Here is a 24461-nt window from a genome sequence, read left to right as displayed (position 1 = left end):
TTGTGCTCAGTCAGGTCAAGAAAAACTAATGATGTCAATGGAGTGCCCTTTTTCGTGGGTAGGGGTGGGCGGGGGAGCAGTGAAGCCTAAGGAAGTGAGGAAGTCTTTGAACTCAGTTGTGTCATTGTTGGTGTTGTCTTCTAGGTGAAGGTTTATGTCACCAATGATCAATAGTCTTTGGAATTTTAGATAGGCCTTTGTTATGGTCTCAAGAACTATGTCGGAGGATTTGTTCCAGGGGGTGGGTGGGCGGTAAAGTAGTAGGATGCCTAAAGGGTGGGGGCGAAGTTCGTCGTTTATTGAGGTTAGCATGAATTCCAAGGAAGGATGACTACCCTTTTCGAGGAGCTCAACATTAAAGAATGATTTGTAGAGAAGGGCTAGACCTCCTCCTTTTCGGTTTATTCTAGGGGAGAAAAGACCATGGTAGCCTGGAGGACAGAGTTCATTTTGGGTGAGTAAGTCATCTTTTTCGATGCATGATTCAGTGATGCACAAAAAACCTGGATCAAAATCCTGGAGTAAGTCTTTTACTATTTGGGTCTTATTTCTGACGGATCTGGCATTACAATAGAGAGTAGGGACTGGGGTGAGAGAGTCTGAGGTATGGTTGGGCGGGTTTGCTAGGGGAATAGGCTTTAGGGTGGTGAGGTTAGCGCCTCGGTGCTTTTTGAAAAGATGGGGTCTGTTAGGTACTAGCGTGGGGATTCTGAGGCCAGGACAGATGTTGTTGGGGAATGTAGCATCGGGGGAGTTTGGGGGAAGAGGTTTTTGGGAGTGGGAAGCGTTTGGGAGGGAGCAGAGAAGGAGGATAAGAGGCCAGAGTGAAGGCTTCATGGTTGGAGTCAGGTGGGACAGTGAGAAGGGGCAGGTCAGAGAGTTTGCCAGGAGGGAGGGGGGGAAGAGAGAAGTTTGGAGGGCTGGTAGCGAATGGGAGAGGAGCAAAGGCTGATAAGGAATTTGTGTCTCACAGATTCAAGTGTGATAATGGACGGGTTGGAACTTAGCGTGGGACAATTTGGAATGGGTCTTGGCAAAATATGCAGTTAAAAGAGACAAACAATGCAGTTGGCTAAATATGCAGTTAAAAGAAACAAGTAATGTAATTGGCTAAATATGCAGTAAAAAGAAACAGTTGGCTAAATATGCAGTTAGAAGAGGCACGCAATGCAGTTGGCTAAATATGCAGTTAGAAGTATGTTAAATTAAAGAGAACAAGCAGTGTAGGTTGAGAAAATAAGTCAAGGAGTGTATTCGGGTTATTTTTTTTTTTAATAAAAGTGGAATAAGGAACGAGTAGGGAACTGTAGGCCGGTAAGACTGACTTCTGTGGTAAGTAAATTAATGGAAACACTTTTAAAACGGGAATTGTGAAGTTTCTAGAATCCAGTGGATTACTGGACCCGAGGCATCATAGATTCACTAGAGGCAGGTCTTGCCAGACAAATTTGATCAATTTTTTTGACTGGGTGATCAAAGAATTGGCCAGAAACTCAGGTATGTTTATCTTCCCTAACCCAAGGGCCTGTCGTTATAGGAGTTTTTTTAGACAGAACCTTGGAATATCAGGTGGGGAAGATGAATTCCTGGATAAGCCCATTGATTGCCCAAGCGTATTCTTACCCTATATTTAGGAAATTATTAAAAACTCATTTATTTGATAAACAAAACTGTTAATTTTTACTAAGTTTTTGTTTATAATGGTGTTTTTTTATCAGGTTAGTTTTTTAACTTTCTTTTTTAATCACTGTTGTATTTAACTAAAGTATTAATAGTTGTGTGTTTTAAACTGTATTTTAACTATGATGTATTGTTGCATTAGACTCAGTGTGCATAAGATTGTATTTTTTAATTGAAATGATTCAATTTTTCACTGTTGTGAACCACTTAGAACTACTGGTAGGGCGGTATACAAGAAAATAAATTATTATTATTATTATATGGTTTATTTAGATTTTAGCAAAGCCTTTGATAGTGTTCCACACAAGAATCTAATAAATAATCTAATGCCTGGATTCTCAAAATTGTGCCGTTTGGAAGATGCTGGTAGGCACCCAAATGGCGCCTAAGTTTAGTATTTTAATTGGCCATTAACAGTGCAGTAATTGACTGTACTGTAAAAAAACAATTACAAACTAATTAAGAAAAAAAAAGTAGGTGCCATAAGGTGCCTACAAAAAAAGACATTTGAATTGTGTCTACATAGACATTTATCATTGCTAAATGTCAAAAGAGGCGTGGTTATGGGTGGGGTGATGTTCGGTGCTGCTAAGTGTGATTCTACATCAAAGACAGACACCGGAAATGTAGGCCTGTAAAACCCTGGCCTACATTTCCAGCACCTTTGACACAGATCATGATTCTCAAAATGGCGCCGTAGTTTGAGTGACATGTGACCAATGTCATTTTTCTGATGTTGGCTGATTCCTATGCTGTTATGAGAATCCAGGCCTTAGTGGCCTAGGTATGGGCCCTAAAGTGACAGACTGGGTCAGGAACTGGTTGAGCATTCCACTCCACAAAAAGGGATGCAGGACGGAGGCTGAGAATTATAGACCGGTGAGTCTCACATCGATAGTGAGTAAACTTATGGAAACACTAATCAAACGCCAATTGGATACGATCCTGAACGAGGAGAATCTATGAGATCCCCATCAACATGGTTTTACGAAGGGAAGGTCCTGCCAATCAAATCTGATCAGCTTCTTTGACTGGGTAACAAGAAAGCTGGATATAGGGGAGTTCCTGGACGTCGTGTACTTGGACTTCAGCAAAGTGTTTGATAGCGTCCCACACCGCAGGTTATTGAGCAAGATAGGTTCGATGGGACTGGGTGAAACATTAACCGCATGGGTTAGGGACTGGCTTAGAGGTAGACTTCAGAGGGTAGTGGTAAACGGTACCCTCTCCGATACGACGGAGGTGATCAGCGGAGTGCCGCAGGGCTCGGTCTTGGGCCCGATCCTATTTAACATCTTCGTAAGAGACTTGGCTGAGGGGCTTCGAGGTAAAATTACATTATTTGCCGATGATACCAAACTATGCAACATAGTAGGCAACCGCACAACAGATGAAAGCACAGTGCCCGACAAAAGCTCAATGCCCGACAGTATGACGCAGGACCTACTCCTGCTGGAGCATTGGTCAAAGACTTGGCAACTAAGTTTCAATGCCAAAAAATGCAAGGTCATGCACCTTGGCGGCAAAAATCCATGCAGGACTTACACCCTAAATGGTGAGATCCTAGAAAGGACTGTAGCAGAACGTGACTTGGGGGTGATTATTAGCCAAGGCATGAAGACTGCCAATAAAGTGGAGAAAGCTTCATCCAGGGCTAGACAAATCATGGGCTGTATCCGTAGAAGTTTCGTCAGCCATAAGCCCGAGGTCATAATGCCATTGTACAGATCCATGGTGAGACCCCATCTGGAATACTGTGTACAATTCCGGAGGCCGCATTATCAAAAAGATGTGCGGAGAGTTGAGTCGGTTCAACGAATGGCCACCAGGATGGTCTCAGGACTCAAGGATCTCCCGTATGAGGAACGACTGGGTAAGTTGCAGCTGTACTCACTCGAGGAACGTAGAGAGAGGGGAGACATGATCGAGACGTTCAAATATGTCACGGGTCGTATTGAGGTGGAAGAGGATCTTTTTCCTTAAAGGACCCACGGCAACAAGAGGGCATCCGTTGAAAATCAGGGGTGGGAAATTTCATGGCGACACCAGAAAATATTTCTTCACCGAAAGGGTAGTTGACTGCTGGAATAATCTTCCACAACAGGTAATTGAGGCCAGCAGCGTGCCAGATTTTAAGAAAAGATGGGAATAGCATGTGGGATCTCTTCATAGAGGTAGTTAGGGGGTGGGCCATTAGTGTGGGCAGACTAGATGGGCCGTGGCCCTTTTCTGCCATCATTTTCTATGTTTCAACAAAGGGTAGTGGTCAATGGAGATTGCTCTCAGTAGGAAAGGGATGTTACCAGTGGTGTCCCTCAAGGTACGGTTCTTGGGCTTGTTTATTTATTTATTTAAGCATTTATATACCACTTATAGCCTAAATGGTTTACATTCAGGTATTCAAGCATTTTTTCCCTATCTGTCCTGGTGGGTTCACACTCTATCTATTGTATCTGGGGCAATGGGGGGATTAAGTTATTTGCCCAGGGTCACAAGGAGCAGCATGGGATTTGAACCCACAACCTCAGGATGCTGAGGCTGTAGCTCTAACCACTCTGCTGAAGGGCTGACAGGAAAGATTTACCTCTTTGTAGATGATACCAAAATCTGCCATAGAGGAGACACCGCTGATAGTGTGGATAACATGAGGAAAGACCTAGCAAAGCATGAAGAATGGTCTGAAACTTGGCAACTAAGAAATGCAAGGTCATGCATTTGGGCTGCAAAAACCTGAGGGAATGGTTCAGTTTAGGGGGTGAAGAACTTTTGTGCACAAAAGAGGAGCGGGACTTGGGAGTGATAGTATGTGATGATCTTAAGGTGAATAAACAGGTTGAAAAGGCGACAGTGAAAGCTAGAAGAATGTTTGGATGCATAGGGAGAGGTATGGCCAATGGTACACTGTCAATAGCGTGCAGGACAATTGCGCCCCAACAATTCTGCTCCATCAAATGCGCGCACTGACAAGTGCACGCATAAAGGGAGCGGAATTGTGGAGGCACAATTATAAGTGTGTTGGGGGAGATGATTTGCGGCAATCTAATTCAGAGCACATCGGCATTGAAACCCCCCCTCCGAGCGCATCATTGTAGTGGTTCCCCCCCCCAAAAGCAGAAGCGGGAAGGCATAGGGTGGCAGAACGAGTTGCAAGTGTAGTGGAGGGGGGTTCCCCCACCCCCTCAATGAGAGCACGAGTGTAGTGGGGGTTCCCCCCATATGCACACACCCTCAGAGGGCAAACAGGAAGGCATAGGGCGGCACACATTTGTCTTGCGCACAAATGCTTTGACACGCAGCTCCTGATTGGTGAGGCCCGACTGTAACACAGGAAGATGCGGTTGGAGCATACTGCGAGTGATTTCCTTCACTTGCTGGTGCTCCGGCTGCTCTCTCTTGCCTCTCCGTCTGCCCTCTCCTGTCTCTCCCGCTAAAAACCGTATTCGCGGTTTTTCCTGGAATGGAACCCCCGCAAATATCGGGAAAGTACTGTACACAAAATGGTAAATCATTAATAAAGCAGATTCTGAAAGAGCTGCAGATTTTCTCAGAGAAAAGGCTCTGCTTTTGAACTTCATCATGACAAATGTGGGGTGCAGGAAAAGCAAGAGAGTTCTCAAGCTATTGGTTCATAAGTTTTGGGGCTAGCTGCAAGATTCAGAGAAAATTTGTCCATATCTGCATCAGTCCATATTTGTAAACTGTGGTAAAAAGTTAAGTCAAGGTTTATATTCTTTTAATTTTAGTTTTTTTTCCCTAAGTTTAATGTTATATGTTATTTAAACTTGGGAGAGAGGACAGAGGAAGGGAGGGAAAGAGATGCTAAGGTGGGAGAGGGAATAGAAAGGGAGGATTGGGCATGAGTGGAAGAGATGGTGTACACGGGGAATGGAAGAAAAAGGATAATTTTTGGTCATAGGGAGGGAGTGAGGTACAGATGATAGGGAAGAAAAAGATGATAGGGAGAAATGTGGTGGGGAGGGAACAGTGGGACATATTGAAAGGGATGCAAGAGGGAGGAATGCTGGACATAGTGGTGAAAGGAATGGAGAGAGAGATGTGTCATGGTGCTGGAGAGGAGTGATAGGAAAAATGTTGGGCATGGGGCTTGTGGGGCAGGGGCAAAAGATGAAAAAGGAATAAATGCTGGATCATGCTAGGAGGAACCAATGGACAGCAACAGAAGAATTTGCAGGAGAGGGGAAAGCAGAAAAAAGAAACTGGGACCAACTTGATGGAAAAATAAGTCTTCAGACAACAAAGGTGAAAAAATGGAATTTATTGACTATAATATATTAGCCTTGGGAAATGTATATAGCAGATGTCTTTGTATTGTATTCAAAAGAAAAGGAAATGCATTTCTGGTTTTATTTCTACAGTGTTGAAGTACTTGCTGACCCTTGCTGTGGCTGGTAGGATCCCCAAGCACTACCAGCAGAGGACCTCCTCTAGAGACAGCCAGAACTCCCCTCCACCAAGCACAACAGTCACTGACAGCATCCATGAGCCACTGAGGTGCCAGCATCTGTGACTCAGGGACCCTACTGCTGCCTGCCAAGCTTGGAAAAAAGAATCCCCGGCCAACTGCAGAGGAAGTCCTCAGCTGACAGCTTGGGAGTCCTCATCAGCTGAGTATTTATATTTTATTATTGAAGTCATTTTTATTGAGCATCAGGAAAGCAACAAAAACAGCACAGCAATTGCACAACAGCTAACAAGGTACAAGTCAAATGAAAGTATCCTAAAGACAGACTCAAAATATAACAACATCATCCCCAGTAGCTCACCCAACCCCCGCTCAATATACCAAAAACAACAAGAGAGGAGTGACTGCAACCTTACAAACCAGCTACCTAGTCAAAAGACAACTACGCACTCTAGGGGTCAACATGGCCCAAAAAGCCCGCCATGTCCGCCTAAAGTGATGGCCTGAAGAAGAGACAAAGTCCTGAAATTGTATCCGTTCCATCTTAAGCAAAGTGAGCATTTGCATCTGCCATTGGGAGAGAGGAGGATTTGGGGAAAGCCAATTAAGTAAGATTGCCTTCTTCCCTAGCAAAATCGTACGCTGCAGAAAGGAACGATAGCCATGTGGAACAGGTACCTGCAATGAAAATAGGTCAAACAATATCAGAGGATCCAGCTTCACCCCACAAGTCCAGATAGAGGACACATAGGTAAGTAAACTATGCCAAAATGCCAATATATCAGGGCAAAGCCAAAACATGTACCCTTAGAGTAGCAGGTGCATGATGACCACACTTAGGAAAGGCTCCAGTCTGAGAAAGTCCCAAATGATGCGCTTTGTTGGGTGCTATATAAAGACACAGCGCAAAGTTGTAATGCTGTTCCCAGTGTAGCACATTATCAGAGACTCGTGAAGTTGCGAGGACATGTTTTCTGTAATCCATAAGAGATAGCTGTATGCCAAGATCAGTGTTCCAAGCAGAAACATAACTAGGATAATGTAATTCTGTGGTGGAGTCCTGAATATAAAGGTGATGAAATCACAGCAGAACTGGGAGTTGAGCTCCCAAGGTGTAACAAGTGGCTAGCTCATCCTGAACATCTTCCGTGAGATCTTCCCAAGGAAGGCTTTGTACATAATGCTTAATTCGCAAGTAAGAGAAAACATCTCCAGGAAGCAAAGAGTACTCTCATTGCAAGCTGGCAAAAAATTTCAGGCGGCCCTCCTCAGTAAGCAAATGCAACAAATAGTGGATACCCTTCGCTTTCCAATGGTGGAACATAGAGGTAGTCTGATCCGGCAAAAATGCTGGATTCCCACAAATAGCAAGGTAAGGGGACACCTTTATAGAAAAACCTTGACATTTACATAGCCAATGCCAGGTAGCTATGGTGGTCGGCAAAATACCAGAGCAATGGAGTATATCAGGTTGACGGAGACCCAGCTTTTGTAAATAACAGCTAAAGTGCCAGGCTCCCATCAAAAACAATTCCATTGTCGCCGAAAAGGTATGGGAGGCTCTATACCAGTCATTAATGTGTCGCATAGTACATGCTATCATTAAGTATCTAACATTAAGCAGACCTAAGCCCCCATAGCGCTTAGGAGTCTGTATGATCCGAATGGGAAGACGGGCCCGCTTTCTCTGCCATAAATATAGCTGTAATAAAGAATGTAAATGGTTTTCATTCCTCATTTTGAGAAACAAAGGGAGCATTTGAAATAAATAAAGCCATTTTGGTGTCAAAATCATGTTAAAAAGATGAACTCGGCCCAAAAGGGAAAGCAGGTATGCTCTCCACATCTGCAACTTAACAGCAGTGTCAGAAATCAGCCTAGACACATTTTCTTTATATAATAATGACAAGTTGACAAGTATCTTAACACCTAAATATGTCAGAGCTACCATCTTCCATTGCAAAGGAGGCCGTCCCACCCAGCCATCTTTAACCTCCCGCAATAAAGATAAAGCTTTAGATTTCAGAAAATTAAGAGAAAAGCCCAAGCACCATAGGCTGAAATGACATCCAACAACACAGAGAGAGAAGCAGAAGGTTGGGTAAGTAAAATCAATAGATCATCAGCCTATGCTAGGACCTTCACCCGAAAAGGAGGGTCGTCCACCCCAGTAACAAACATCTGCCAACAGAGTACGCAACAGGGGCTCCAAAGAAAGAACAAAGGGGATAATGGACATCCCTGTCGCGTACCCCGAGCAATTTCAAAAGGAGCTGTGCAAACTCCATTAAGCAAGATGTATGCCATAGGTCCAGAATATAATGTTCACACTGCTGTCAGAAAAGTATCTCCGAAACCCATATATTCAAGCATCGGGAACAAAAAATCCCAGGCTACCCGGTCAAAGGCCTTCTCGGCATCCAGGCTGATGGTTAAAGAAGGAATTTGATGATGTTGACAATATGCCATAAATATATTTACATTAGAGGCTCTGGTAGAAACCCGTTTACAAAGTATGTATTCTTCCCAATTAATATTTCTAAATTAATAAAGTGTCTTTGCTTATTTGTAAATGGGTCTCTACCAGAGCCTTTAATTCAGTAGCATAAATGAAATAACTACTTCTGAAGTTTATAGGGACGGATTTGATTCTGGAAGGGTTGGGTTTGACTCCTAGCAGGGATGGATGGGGACAGGTTTGATTCTACTGGGGATGAGCAGGGATGGGTTTGATTTCTGTCCCCGCACAACTCTCTATTGCACCCACAGCAAAAATAAAGTAAAATAAAAATCAGCTTTTGTAATTTTTCAATTTCCACAAAGATTTTCTAATCAAAGTTGATGTACTCAGAGACCCAGAAACAACAATCCTGTGTGTCCCATATATAGGCTCAAGGTATAGGGCTCCTTTTACGAAGCCGCGTTAGCGGTTTAACGTGCATAATAGTGCACGCTAATTTGCCAGCCACACTAGCTGCTACTGCCTCCTCTTGAGCAGGCGGTAGTTTTTCGGCTAGTGCAGGGGTTAGTGTGTGCTAAAAAGATGCATGCGATAAAGCCGCTAACGCGGCTTCGTAAAAGGAGCCCTTAATCACTTTATATTTGTATAAACTATTGCATTATAATGCCTGAGTACCTGAATAAATTAATGTAAACTGTTCTGAGCTCCCTTGGGAATGCGGTTTAGAAAATTAAATAAATAACAAAATTTAAATCCAAACTTAACTTGGACTTGGGACCCTGAATTTGTGCAATGATTATACCTTGAGCCTATATATGGGACACACAGAATTGTTGTTTCTGGGTCTCTGAGTACAATCCATCAACTTTGATTAAGAATATCTTAGTGGAAACTGAAGAGTTCCAGAAGCTGAATTTTTTTATATGTTTTTGGTTTGGGGGGGAGGGGTTCTTATGTTTTGTTTTGTTTTTATTGTATATGCTGTAAGTAATATGCATGACAATTTCAATTTTTCCATATATAGAAGTTGAAAACACTATTTTACCGACAGGGATACGTTTGGCAAGTCAAAACACAAGCCATGTAGAAACCGACAAAATAATAAGAAAGTTATTGGACACAATCCCCGCAGGACATCAGCAAACTAAAGGAACTGCAGTAGGGCTCGGGTCCGTAAGGTGGCAGTAAGGAGTCATTTTTCCTTTTCACGCCTGGAGGAGAAGAATGAGCCAGAGAGAGGGAGGAGGGAGAGGCTGTGCGTCCCGGTTTCCAGCGGAGAGCCGGGGCTGCGAACACACTCCCCAGGAGGAGGGATCCAAAGAGCCAGTCTCTTCAGAAGAGAGATGGCGAGCAGGGACTTGCTGCTGTAGGACAGCTTTCAGCCTGGTACTCTGTCCCGTGTGAGCAGCAGCAAGAAGAGGAGGAGAGGGGCTAGCGGGCGATGGGGCTACTCGCCCCCATCCCAGGCTGTGGAATCAGAAGAGACAGCTAGCAGAGCCTGCCCCGCTGCGTCACCGCCTGCTGCAGGGCAAACCTCTGCCCCCTCCATCACCAGGTAAAGGCTGTCACATCCATTGCCAACTTTTACTCCTGTCTCTGCTATTTTTGGTTTTGATCAGTCTGAAGTGTAAAATATAAGGAGTTTAGAGAGGGAGAGGGGGAGGGGATAACTTTTATTCTGTTTTAATAGTATTATGCAGATTTCAACTTTGCTCTCACCCACCCTCTCCAAAAGAGTGCATCAGGTTAAGTTTTGTACGTCTGTGTGACTCAGTCATTCAAGTAGTGGAAACCAGTGAATCTTCCATCCTTTTGAGCAGGCTTGTGTCCGTTTTTGTTGTTTTGAATTACCTTGAACATGTGCCAGCAGATCAGATGAATGCAGAAAGTTTTTCTTTTACTTTGTCCTCCAAGATTCAGGGATGGAAACAAATGTCTTCCGATGATGGCGCTCGGGCACTGCGAAGTGATGCAGGTTAGCAGCCAGGGTAAAAAAATACTCCGGGGGGGGATGAGGGGGGGTGTCCAAAAGCATCTTTTAACAGGGTCTGGGTAAAAAACAGGATTTGCAGGATCTACAGGATCCTCATAGACTTGTATTGAGATCCTGGTAAAATTGCAGGATTTCCCGGATTTTAAAATGAGCAATCCATTCTTAAGGTGGTCTGCCCTACATCCTGGAGATCCTGAGAATCCTGCAAATCCTGGTTTTTACCGTGTTCCTCTTTAACATTCACCGATCGCAAACTGGTTTGAAACTTCTGCTTCTCCTGTTCACCTCAAGATTACATGAACCAGTTTTTTGTTTTTTCTTAAGCATGAAACACTTCTGTCGTTCTTGGCACTAGTTATGGGAGCAACACCTCCTCAAACCTTGCGCCCTCTGCCTTTTGTTTGAATTGTACATTTCAAAATAAGTTGCACGTAACTTCAAAGGGAGATGCAGCAGCCCTCTTACATTTAATGGACGGAGAATGGGACAACCCATTTTCTTGTCTTGGCTAGGCTGGGCGGGGTCTTAAAAAGAAAACTATAAAAACAAAACAGTGTGTAGGATGTCAGGACTGTGGGATATGAACCAGCTTGCCATCAGAGATTAAGATCTGCGTCAGGGATGCAAATTGTTTTCCAGCAAAGTTACACTCCACCTACGTGCCTGTAATGAGGATATTAAACTTTGGTGGCTACAAATGGGTAGAAGCCCAGGTTACCTAAATCTTGGTGTTTATGATTAAAATTCGTTGAGCATATTTTTGGGTTAAGAAGTAGTTTGTCTTTCTTTTTTACCTGTGTTCTTTCCAACTTCAACATTGCTTTCTTAGACAGAGGAAGGAAGCAAAACTTTTCCACTAAGCAGGTAACAATAAAACATTTACAATAAAAAAAAATACAAACACCTTCAACATAATATTATAAAACTGGAATCCTCAGCCTCACTGTCCATCAACTCTTTTCAGCCTTTTCTTAAATTCACCCAAAGATGACAACGGTCACCAGTGGGAAGTTTAATATTTTGAGAGGATTGTGTAAATATATACATAGCTTTATAGTGTTTATATTACAAAATATATATATGCATATTCAGTACTGGGGTAACTGGTGCTGAGTCAGCTGCTGCTCAGAAAAAGCTTTACAACCGCAAACATTTTTTCTCTGGCTAAACTCGTCTGTGCCTTAGGACAGACGATTTGTCTCGGAGGCAATGTCTCCAAATGAGTTAATTTTGTGCATACCATGATAGTCATGAACTTTACCTCTAAGCCATGGTGTGTGGAGTTTGATCCCAGTCTTTCAAATGTACTGCTAATGCTCACCATAGTACTTGCATTGTGCCAAAGAGAGCTTCTCTCCGGAGTTCATAAGATGTAATATGTGCAGGCAACTTACCCAGGTGTGCTTGGAAGTTCTTTATAATCAAGCCCGTGGCACTGAAAACTATGTATCTTTCTGCCATATTTTCTTAGTTTTGCAGTGTGCGTTGTGATATGCCTTAGCCAAAACAGATGCAGAAAGCTTCAAGGCTTTTTCTGCAGAAATATACATGTGCTCAGCAAATGTTTGCATTCTGAATTGAATCTGAGTAGGGCGCAGCCAGATCTAAAGAATGAGAATCAAAAAATGCTAACATTTTATTTCAAAGGGTACAAATTGAGCTGGGGGGGGGGGGATGAACTGGCTAGCCTAGTACCTAACTCTTGTAAGATACTGCTTAATGACTCCTGCTAAACCTGCACATAGTATCTTTACTGCTGTTCCACATCTGTAAACAGGTGTCAACTAGTGGGGCATAGCTCTGTAACTTGTACATCTTTCATTAAAAGAGATAACAACGTTTAAACCAGTGTTCTTCAACTACCAGTCCGTGGACTGGTGCCGGTCCACAGAAATTTCCTGCCGGTCCACGGCACATACATCGGGACCCAGCCAGTGCTCTTCAGCTACCGGTCCATGATACGATTGATGCGGCGTTGTCTTTGGGCCGGCTCTCTTCCCCGGTGCTGCAGTGCACAAAGCCGTGAGCAGAGGCTTCTATGTGCATCTTGCGCCTGAACAGGCGCAATGTCAGAGGGAAGGCTTCCAGATGAGGCGCGGGATGCTGCCCACGGCTTTGTGCACTGCAGCACTGAGGAAGAGGGAGCCGGCCCGAAGATAACACCGGGGGGCAGGCCAGAAGGCAAGGCACAGCATGGAGGGAGGGAGACAACAACGGTAGGGGGAATGATTTTATTTTTTAATTTAGTGATTGATTTACATCTGCTGTCTGTTCAGGAAGAAATGCATTTGTTTCTTTTCCTCTGGGGTTGTACTGCATGCAGAGTCTTGCATCTTAGGGTTAGTATATATATATTAGTACTTTTAGTTTTTGGTCCCATATTTGCATGGGGTTATCTGTGTTCTGGTAGGAATGAATATTGAGAAGCATACAGTGTGCTTTGTGTTGTTCAATTTTGTGGTTAACCATTATGTGTTGTTAATATAATATTGTGTGTGTGTGTATGAAAAATGAATGGAAAAAATGGTGTTACAATTATGGGGGCGGGGGTGGAGATGGGCGTCGTCTGGCCCATGACTTAGCCCAGTGTTCTTCAACTGCCGGTCCACAAAATAATTGTTTTATTTCTGCCGGTCCATAGGTGTCAACAGGTTGGTTTAAACAATAGAGCTAGTTGTTTAAAAGAAATTCATGACAGCTAAACAGGCATCTGCAAATAATACTGAGATGCTAAGATTCCTATTTTGGAAATTTTCAAGTTCCTATCCTACTGCCCCCTAACACCCCCCCCCCCCCCCACAACACACATATTTTAAAGTAGAAAAGAGTTAAGTAAATGCCATTTAATTTCAAAGTTATTGCCATAATTCCAGGCTATAAAGAACCTGGAACGTTCTCCTAGTTTCCACTTCAGACTAGGTCCAGCTTCTCTACAGTCTCTCTGCTCCCCCTCCCTCAAGGGTCCAAGCAGCTTGTAGAATACAAATCTGCACTAGAAAGAAGTTCCAGAAGCTTGCGTACACTTGGGAGTAAGAAAGTGAGAACATAAAATATTACAAAATATTTGAATATGCACTGAGTTTACTGTATAAGAAATAAGAAAGCTGTTGTCTGGTGCCATTGATTATGGTATTTCAGATAATTTGAATATATTAACATGGAGTGGGTCATTAGTAGTGGTATATAAGATCACAATAAGCAATATAAATGATTTGCAATGGAGGCATATTGTTATATCCTTGTTACTATACATACTCAAATATAAACCTATTCAAGTATAACCAAGATGACATAATATAACCAGAGGACATAATTTGAGGTTGAAGGGTGGTAGATTCAAGAGCAATGTTAGGAAATTTTACTTTACAAAGAGGGTGGTGGATGTCTGGAATGTGCTCCCGAGAGAGGTGGTGGAGAGGAAAATGGTGACGGAGTTCAAAGAAGCGTGGAATGAACACAGAGGATCTAGAATCAGAAAATAATAGTAAATATTGAACTAAGGCCAGTACTGAGCAGACTTGCACGGTCTGTGTCTGTATATGGCCGTTTGGGGGAGGATGGGCTGGAGAGGGCTTCAATGGCTGGGAGGGTTTAGATGGGCTGAAGTAGGTTTTAACGGATATTTCGGCAGTTGGAACCCAAGCACAGTACCAGGTAGAGCTTTGGAGTCTTGCCCAGAAATAGCTAAGAAGGAAAAATTTAAAAAACTTAAATTGAATCAAATTGGGCAGAATGGATGGACCATTCGGGTCTTTATCTGCCGTCAACTACTATATTACTATATAAGATAAAAGTTTTCTTTCCAAAAAAGGGAGGAAAACTGTTAAATAAAACTGGGGGGGGGGGAGGGTTATATTCAAGTGAATGAGAGCAGGCTTGGTTTAATGCCCCAGATCTATCCACATCCTCCCAATGACTGTCAGGTTTCTTCTCCATGCCCCCCCCACCAACAGACATTTCCATTCTCCCCCCCCCCCTGAGGATCAGCACTTCTGGTGACTGGATCAAAGTACATACATTAATACATACAAAACAGAACTCCAATAACCAATAAGAATGCACAGATCAAATAACACTGTCCAAAAAAATTGAGGAGTGGAAGTGAAAATCTGTCTACAAAACTGCAACTCTCCACTAAACATACTGAGCAAATCGCTTTGAATGAAAGAAAAAGCCTTAGGTTATCGGTGAGCCTTTATACACCATTGGCATAAAAAACTTTAATTCATGTGATTATTGCCAAATATTGCTCACAACAATGTTCTTTTGAACAATTGAGGATCTCTGAAAAAAAAAAAAAAGACTCAAATGCTCTAATGGCCACTTCTCATTCCTATTGGTGCATGAATCCAAACCATCCAAGCCAACGTTTCACGGCACCCCGGCCGCTTCTTCATACCGCCCAACACGATCTGTAGAGCAGTCAATGTCAGGATAGCTCTCTCAAAAATAGGTAGAATGTAATGTACTCACTGTGGTGTAACAGTTCCTACCTTTCATGTTCATGTCTCAGTAAATTTATCTGTGATAGCCGCCAATCCACGCACACCACTTCACAACGAGGCAATGCTGTTGGCCAATCACAATGTCAAACTCCAGTCATGGCAAATTTGAGCTCACATACTGATCCAGTGGTGACACCTATACAGCAGGGGCTAGAATGAAGCATACTGTACAGTGTGCTAAATTTCAGAAGAAATAAAACCAATCTATACTTGAGTTTAGACCATTGGGGGGTCACTGTATCTAACTCATAAATCCAAAATTGCTCCCGTTGTTGCAGACGCAAGTGCCTGTTCCCTCCCTGCTCAATTACAAAACAGCGGAGTTGAAGGAAGTCATGAGCATGTGCGGAGCAATGTTGTACAAGTAGAGCCTGCATATTTCATCTGCCCAATGCACTGCAATGTTCATTTAATTTAATCTTAAACATAATTTCCTTGAAGTCTGTCCTACATATGCGAGTAGTTTTGGGCAGGGGCATATAATACAATATATCACAAAGTCAGAATCACATGTTGTGTCGGATCTCCAAACTATATTTCTTCTGATTATTAGGGTTAATGAATGCTGGAACTGACAACATCACTTCACAACTTTTGCAATGCCCACATTGTTTAGGGCTTCCATCCCCGCTGTCCCTTATTCTTTCGTCCCTCAGCACCGCTGAGCTTAAAGTCTCTTTTAGATTAGGGCCTCCCCTGTATGCAAATCTCAACTGCTGTCCTGCAAAGGCAGGCATCATAGTCACCATAGCTCAATGTCTCTTGATGATCCTCCGGATCTAATAAGATCGTGTGTCATATTTCAGAACACACGTACTGAATTCATCATCCTGCCTTACACGTCTGTCTGTCTGTCTGTCTGTCACCGATAACCTGAGGCTTTTTTTTTTTTCATTCAAAGTGATTTGCTGAGTAGTTTAGTGGAGAGTTGCAGTTTTGTAGACAGATCAAATAACATGCATAAAATGACCACAGAATAGGTCAGAGACCAACACGGCATCAATGTCAGACAAAACCAAAATGCATCTCATCGTCTGGGGTGACATGGCTCTGAACAGGTATTTCTTGGCAATCACATGAGCAGGTCATGCCAGTGTGATTTGATAGTTTACTACTACTACTGCTAATCATTTCTATAGTGCTACTAGACATATGCAGTGCAGTACATCAAAACAGAAGAGATAGTTCCCACTCAGAAGAGCTTACAATCTAGTTAAAACAGACAAACTCTAACCAGAGCCTGAAGGCTGACACATCTCTTGAGTAGGAGTTGTACACTCCAACAGCAATGGAATCATAGCATAGCTAATATTTTTAAAAAGCCTATGAAAATCATCTTTACTGCTTCTTCTAATCACAAACCAAAACCTGTTAAGACATAGTGATTTAGTGACTCAAACCAAACCCCCTGTGGGTTACTTAGTCATGCCATGTCCCAGCTGGTAGGGAGCACTCCTGAAGCCTGATAACATAGAGATGAGTGCAGAGGGAAGATTCCTGAGTAATGAATGAATAAATGCCTACTAGGGGCTTGCATGGAAGTGAGAGCCTGTGTGCTTAAAGGCAGGGCTGAGGGAGGGGGAAAGAGAGAAGAATCTCTGTGAGCAATATGTTAGCTAAATACAATGAGAGGTACAGACCTGTCTTTGTTCAGATTTCAGTTACAAAGAGAAGTACATATTTATTAGGAGGGAATAAAGTTATAACCGCCTGCACAGGTCTGTTTCATGGACACTCCTGAATTTTCTAAATGAAAATATGTGCTTGCTTTCACTTAGAAAATAATTATCCCAGGAAAACTACTTGCATACATTTATATCTACTAATTTGAGCAGATATTTTTTTCTGAGTTATTGTGCCTGGGTAACTTAGAAAATTCAGAGGCACACGTATAGTCCCAAATTCTGTCTAAGCTTCACACCAAGGAAGCCAGGTAAATATATGTGCATAAGATGGGCATTTTTTTCTACAGGTAGATACACCAAAAATACCTTTAGGGTAGGAAAGGTGCCCATGGATGATTCTTCTTATATTGGTTTTCTTTTCATTATTTTTGTTTTTTTTTGTTTTAGGGGGTGGGGAACCGGAGTTTCCACCTTCTCCTTTGAGCTTCCAGCACAGATGGAATTTACTTCTTTTCAGCTACTCTGCTATAAATCTTCATTTGCATCTGTCCACCATTTTCCCCACATCTAGCTTAGCCATTGCACTGATAATCCTTGCACAGGGCTCACAGATTTTGCTCCCTGGAACCAGAATATGGACAGTTGATTTCACCACTGTGCAATAGCTGTCTCCCTCCTTTCTGGTGTCTGTTGAACAGTGCCTCCATGGCATTTCCACCTATAGCTATCATACTATAGTTCCGTGGCAGAGTAACGGTGTGGGGTGTGTGGACCGCCCCGGGTGCCGTCTTCATGAGCACCTCCACCCCCCCACACACACACCACGCTCGTGCCTTCCCTTCCCTGACCCCCACACCTCTTTAAATCACCAGCATGAGCAGCAAGAGCTTTCTTCTGAAATCACTTCTGGGCCATGGGGAAGTGACATCAGAGGGAAAGCCAACGTTGGTGCGAGCAGCAGGCCAGAGAAGCTGCTCATGCTAGTGAAGGTCTAAAGAGGCATGGAGGGGGAAGGGAGAGTGCGAGTGTGGCATAGGGAGCAGGGAAGGAACGGGGGGGGGGCAGAGAGGAAGACATGGGGGCACAGTGGGGTGCCTTTGCCCTGTACACCTCCTACCCTCTCTACGCCATTGCTATAGGTTAAATTTGGAAATTGAAAGCAGAGAGTTCACACTGCAGTGTGCAGCAGTTGTTACTAAGGAGTCCTTTTGCTAAGCTGTGGTAATTAAACATCGTTTTTAGATTGATGAACATTTACATTGTGCTCGTATATGAGGGGCCGCTAAAAAGATCTCAGCCTAACTAACAAAGTTGGGGCAGTCTCCAATGAGGGCTATACACTTAAGGGAAGATTCTTAAAACTTAACATTGCCTTTAACGCGGTTGCTAAACCGGTTCCAGCCAGATTTGTGTTCATGTATTTCAGTGGTAGATTATCAAAATGGCTTACCATGATCTTTACCGAGCTTCCTAGCAGTCTCCGACTCTGCCATGCAAATGTATTACAATGAAGTAATTAATATTTAAATAGCATTCCGAGAGATTCTCTGTAATCACCAGGGATTCCCTAACCTTGCTGCCCTACATTTTCAAGCAAAATTTTCCGGCAGGTCTGAACTGTCATCGCCTTAGTTTCTGGTAAGTAGTACCTGAGCACTAATTGGCTCAAGCATTGATAGGAAAGTAAGCTTGTCAGCTCAGACCTGCCAGAAAATTTTGCTGCTGTCAAGCAACCCTTCCTCCCCCCCACACAAGCAACACCCTCACAGATACCCCCCCTGGCAGCGGGAGGGATGCCCTCTCCCTCCTACCGCCACACAATGACCCCCTGACACCACCCTGCCCCCCTTACCTTGTTTATGAAGGCCAGCTGGAGGAATGCCTACTCCTTCTAGCCAGCAGGCCCGCCTCTTCAAAGTGGCAAACCTTCCCCTCCCTGGTGCATCCTGGGATATGCCAGGAAGGAACCTAAGGCTCTGAATGTCCCAGGTTGCTTAAGGTCCCTCCCCAGATGCACATTTTGATATTTTCATATCAAAAGTATAACCAGAAGAAAAAGCCAAATTGTCAGACAATAATTGCTATGTTTTTAAACATATACCCCCCCCCCCCCCCGCGCAGGAATTCTATGAGCGTCGGAGCTGTTACTGCCATGGCTGGCACTTAAAAACACTCTAAAGTTTTGTAAAAGGAGGGGATAATGAGCAAATTTCATTGTGCTGAAGGGAATATTGCCTGAATGGATACATTTTTTTCATTTGTAATGCAGTAGATATGTAATGAGTATGAATTGGTGTATAACTCAATTTTATGTTGTTGTTTTTTTTGTACTATTTTAAGATTTTATTAGGCATGTTATTATATGGAAGCTGCCTAGAACATTTGGATAATGTGGGTTACAAGTACTTTACCTAAATATATAACAGCATAACTTTTAGGCTTAACGATTTAGGCCAGCTAAAACCAGGCCTAATTGCCTGCTTCTAAGCTGTAAAAAGACAGAGAGGGAACCAAAGTACAGGCCACACAAAGGGCCTTCAAGTACTGGGCAATCAAACGGGCTGTGTTTTGGCATATCCACCTGCGTCAGGAGAAATAAATACACAAATAAAATATATATAATTTAAATGACAGAGAAATAAAAAAAAAAAAATATGATGGATATCAAAATAATATATATCAATTAAAAATGTATTAAATAATAATAAAATAAAATTCCAAATTGCAATGTGACATGTTATAAACATGTGAAAACATGCAAGGATAATTATACGGATTATTCAACATGCAAAAGTACCACTTTTAAAATATTGTGATACGTATTCATTTTTTTTTTATTTTTTTATTCTTTATTTATCATTTTAAAATTCTTAACAAAATCAAAACATTTTGTACAGAAAGATTGTCAGGTCAAACACAAAGTTATAAGAAAATCATTTACATGATGTAGAAAGAAAAAATTCTAGTCTGACAATCTCAAGTCCTCTATAGTGTGATCCAAGATTATATATGAGTGAACTTTAGGAAATCAATTTTTAATTCTATACAAAAGAAACAGTATCGCGTGCCTGGCTTGAGGAATTATTCTAATATCAAATCCAATTAGTTTTACTATTACGTTATTGTTGTTGTAGTTGTTGTTATTCCTTCTTTTTCCAGATTTTTTTTTTTTTTTTTTAGTTCAATAAATTTTTATTGAGTATTTTGGAAAAATACAATGAGCAATTCAAATACATATAACATTTTGTATATATATGATCTATAAATATGCAATTAACTATAAAGGACCATAATATTAAGAAAAGCTCAGAGTAATGAAATTATTTGTGAAGATTGTATGAGAAAAGAAAATGAGATAGAATAGAATAAAAATTAAAAGAGAAAGGAAATAAAGAGAAAAAAGTGAAGAATAGGTAGGGGGAGACAGAAGTGTCTACAAAGTAGAGCGAACATATGAATCTAAGAATGACCAGGGTGATTTTTTATTTTTCATATTCGTGGATATTCGGAGCGAAACTCTATTTTCATATGCATATGATTCATATCTATGGTACATACAAAGAGAGTTCCACCAAAACGTATAATTTAATGACGAAGATAGTTTCCAATTTTTTAAAATATGCATGAGAGCAGTCACGATCATGGTATCAATAAGTTTAGGAGGGCAATTTGATTGTGTGAAACAGGGATGTTGAGATCGAAGGATTATAATTTTCCAGATGTTTCAGTGTCAGAAAAGCTGTAAGTTGAGATGGTTAAAAAAACACATATTTATTATCTCGATACCTTATTATACATTTACATGGGAAACGTAAAAAGAAAATACCACTCAGCTGTGTAACTCCTGCTTTCATCAAAAGAAACTGCCGCTTACGATTCTGAGTTTCTCTACTAACGTCTGGAAACATTTGAATTTTCAAACCCAAAAATTCTTTACTCTTGTTTCTAAAGAACATCTTCAGAATCCAATCCTTGTCCGGCAACAACGCCACAGATAGTAAAAGAATTGCTGGTTTAACCAAATCTTTATCTGATGTTTCCAGGATTGCTGTCAAATCTTGTTGAAGGTCTTGTATTTCCTGTTTCTTATCCTCCGAGTGTTGATCCCTTTCTTTAATAGGCAAATAATATACTCGAGTGAGAGGAGGCAATGATTCCTCAGGAATATTAAGTATCTCCATAAAATACCTTTTTATCATCTCTCTCGGGTTTATATATAGGATTTTAGGAAAATTCAACAGTCGTAGGTTATTAGTCCGATAGTTATTTTCCATAGTTTCCAATTTTCTTCTAATAATTTGATTATCTTTTATTTTTGTAGATTGAACTTGTTTGAACGTTTTCACTTCGTTTTCAATTTCTCCCACTTTTTCTTTAACATTAGAAATTTCCTGTTTATTTTCCTCTATTGTCTGTTTTTGAATTTTTATATTCTTTTCGCCTTCCTTAATTTGTTTAGTTAGTGAGTCTCCCAGTTTGGAAACTAAGTCCCAAATTGAATCAAGAGTCACTTCAGCTGGTTTTTCATGTTTAAAGAAAGTCTCATGTAAAGTTTGAAAAGGCTCACCTTGACTGCCTTCTGTCTGTTGGTCTGGATTTTCTCCTCCTTCTGCTCTATCCGCTGGAGGTATCTCTGGGCTTAACAAAGCCATAGAGACTTCACCTTGCTGGCTCCCCGGTGTTACAGCCTCACGGTCAGAGAGTGCTGCAGCTTCTGGCCCACTCCTTTCCCGTGGGGAACTCGCACTCAGCGGTGGGGGAGGTGGATTCCTCTGGTCGGGGCTCAGCGTGGTATCCAGCCCCAGGACTTCCGGTCCGGCGTCACTCCACGTCGCAGAGTCCAGCGGGCGATTCCCCGACACCACTGACTCCCTCTGAAGACGCTGATGAAAATGTTCGATCGAGGCGAGAGGGGGGTGTTCAAGACGCCGTGAGGCAGCAGCGGCGCTCTTCCCCCGTCTCTTCGGCATCGCGACCGATGAAAATCTAGTCGCTGCTATAATGAGAAGCGGACGTACCCTCAGCGTCTCACCAGACACCCGTACAAATCGCCATCTTGGATCGCAAGTTCTTTTCTGTTCGATACGTATTCATTATAAACTGTTAAAAATAGTTTTAAAATAATGTTCATTTAGGGCTCCTTTTACTATACCACAGAAGTGCTTCTTATCACGAGCTGGCGAGGTAAATGCTCCAATGCTCATTCAATTCCTATGAGCATCAGAGCATTTACCTTGCCGGCCCACAGTAAGAAGCTCTTCCATGATTAAGTAAAACCCAGCACTTATTTTGTGGTAGTAGAATAAATCAAGGTGATGAGGGGAAAAAAAATCCTTTAAATTTCATCATGAGTGATTAAACCCCCTTCCCCTTTACAAATCTGCGCTAGCAGCTGCCACGTAGCAAAAGCCCCAAAGTCATTTCAATCCCTATGGACTTCGGGTCAGTTACCGCAGTGGCCCGCGCTATTGGGCTTTGTAAAAGAGGGAGGAAATAAATTGCAGTGCTATATGTAAAGAATGAGATGTGGATGTACAAAGTTGTACAATAACCTGGTGTATTCTACGAGTATAACAATGCACATAATTTTTAGGAACACCCATGATCCACCCCTGTCTATGCCCCCTTTTCATATTCACTCACTGCAACTAGCGCATACTTTTTAAAGAATCACACTTTCCAAGTTGTGCACATAACTTTTAATTAGTGCCAATTAATATAAATGATGAATTTATTTATTAATTAAATTTTCTATACCATTCTCCAAGGGGAGTTCAAAATGGTTTACATTCAGGTACTCAAGCATTTTTCCCTGTCTGTCCCAGTGGGGACAGACAGGGAAAAATGTACCTGGAGCCATGGGGGGATTAAGTGACTTGCCCCGAGTCACAAAGAGCAGCATGGGTTTGAACCCACAACCTCAGGGTGCTAAGGCTGTAGCTTTAACCACTGCACAAGTATCGGTGCCGATTATGCCAATTAATCAACTAAGCCGTGCGCGCACTGATTTGCATGCACAACTTACCGTAAGGTGCCATATACAAAATTTGGAGGTAAGTGCATTTGCACTAACTGTAACCAGGGTGCAATAAACTAATAGATGTTTTAATGCATGATCTGCAAAAGAAATGCTGAGCATGCCTCCTAATTAGAGAATGACTTGGGGACAAATTTTTCCCTGTCCCTGTGGGAACTCATTTTCCTGTCCCATCCCAACGAGTTCTTCTCCTGTCCCTGCCCCATTCCTCCAAGCTCCGTCCTCACCTGCATAAGCCTCAAACACTTTAAAATCATAAGTGTTCAAGGCTTGTGCAGTTAAGGCAGGGCTTACAGGAATGGGGCAGGGGCAGGGACAGAAACAGTGACAAAACTCATGGAGATAGGGTGGGGAAATTGAGTTCCTGCGGGGACAAACTTGTCCCCAAGTCATTCTCTACTCCTAATAGCTGCCATGTTAGATTTATACTTACCAGACATTTATCCCTTGCATTAAGGCATAGTAATTGCAAAATTTAACACACTTTAGTTAAGTGGCCCCTTCTACTCATAGGAAAGAATTCTATAAATGCCCCTCAAAATTCGGTGCCATAAAAATAGGCGTTAAGCGTGATTCTGCCAAGGGTGCACATCCTATGTAGAATCATGCATAGTACCAATCCCCATGGCTAACTTTAAGCACCCAAATTTATGCCTGCTAAAACCTGATGTAAATGCTGGCATGCAAATTAGGCCTTATTCTATAATTCTATATGCACCTTTTCGGAAAACCACTGATACGCCCATGACTGCACCCCCTTTTGAGTTATGTGGTAGTAGAATTAGACGCCTTGCATTACAGAATAGCATGTAGCCAGATGCTACATGCTATTAAATTAGGGGTCCTTTTACTAAGGCGCGCTAACCGATTTTAGCGTGCGCTAAAGATTAGTGCGCGCTAAATGCTAAGGCGCCCATTATATTCTATGGGCGACTTAGCATTTAGCGTGTGCTAATCTTTAGTGCGCACTAAATCGATTAGCACACGCTAAATCGGTTAGTGCACCTTAGTAAAAGGGCCCCTTAATTTGGGCACATGCCTAAATTTGGGCATGTAGTTCTAGGCGCCATATATAGAATCTGGGGATTAATTCTTCTTCTTTTTTTTTTTTAACCTTTCTGAGTCTCATCTAAGGCTTGGAAAGTGTATCCCTTTGCATTTGTTGCCTCTGTTAGGTTCTTTTGTATTTTGCACCTATGTGGATGATAAGTGAATAAATCAATCAGATGATGATAAGGCATAAAATAGAAGAGTAGAAAAGGATGCTGTGGAGCATCTACTGTGCTTATTTCATTGCAGAGAGACTGCTATGTTTGCACAGTACACAACAGCCTAAGGTACAGTCAGCCACTGGCATGCACACCTCAGTGTGGGAGCTCATTCATTAGCTCCTTAGAGGCTGTGTAAGGAACATCAGAATGGCAAAGAGTTGGCTTTGATCCTTTCCACTGAATCAGTCCAGCAAAGTCCTGCTGTTGCTATGTGAGTTCACTGAGACAGATATGCATAAAGGTCAACAAATGCACAGTAGGATATACGGTTTTACTGGAATGACTTGCTAGGGCCATACTCCCTTCAGCAGGTCAGGGTGGAAAAAGGTGTTGCCTAGAGCTGTTTTGTTGACTTTCATTTCCACTTCTTGGTACAAAGACAAGGAATCATGATAAGCCTCCTGTGACCCTTTTAATTTTGATTAAAAAAAAAAAGCACTAAACAGCTCTGAGGATTCACAACACT

At 42.2% G+C, this 24461-nt stretch overlaps 1 protein-coding gene and 1 long non-coding RNA gene across 4 annotated transcripts in view; both read left to right on the top strand.

Moving 5' to 3' along the window:
- Window positions 1–6112, top strand: part of LOC117352614 — a 31703-nt gene extending 25591 nt beyond the window's left edge. The window contains exon 3 of the long non-coding RNA XR_004537733.1: window positions 6057–6112. This is a non-coding gene — a long non-coding RNA (uncharacterized LOC117352614). The remainder of the gene's footprint in view (window positions 1–6056) is intronic.
- Window positions 6113–6340: 228 nt separating this feature from the next.
- Window positions 6341–24461, top strand: part of PTPN13 (protein tyrosine phosphatase non-receptor type 13) — a 626469-nt gene continuing 608348 nt past the window's right edge. For all 3 annotated transcript variants that reach the window (XM_033963022.1, XM_033963031.1, XM_033963011.1), the window contains exons 1-2: window positions 6341–6854; window positions 9616–10119. The gene's annotated coding sequence lies outside the window, so the exon portion shown is untranslated. The remainder of the gene's footprint in view (window positions 6855–9615; window positions 10120–24461) is intronic.

The sequence above is a fragment of the Geotrypetes seraphini genome, chromosome 1, assembly GCF_902459505.1.
Source record: "Geotrypetes seraphini chromosome 1, aGeoSer1.1, whole genome shotgun sequence".
Lineage (NCBI taxonomy): Eukaryota > Metazoa > Chordata > Amphibia > Gymnophiona > Dermophiidae > Geotrypetes > Geotrypetes seraphini.
Note: the sequence above shows the minus strand (reverse complement) of the source record. Positions and strands in the feature narration are given on the sequence as shown.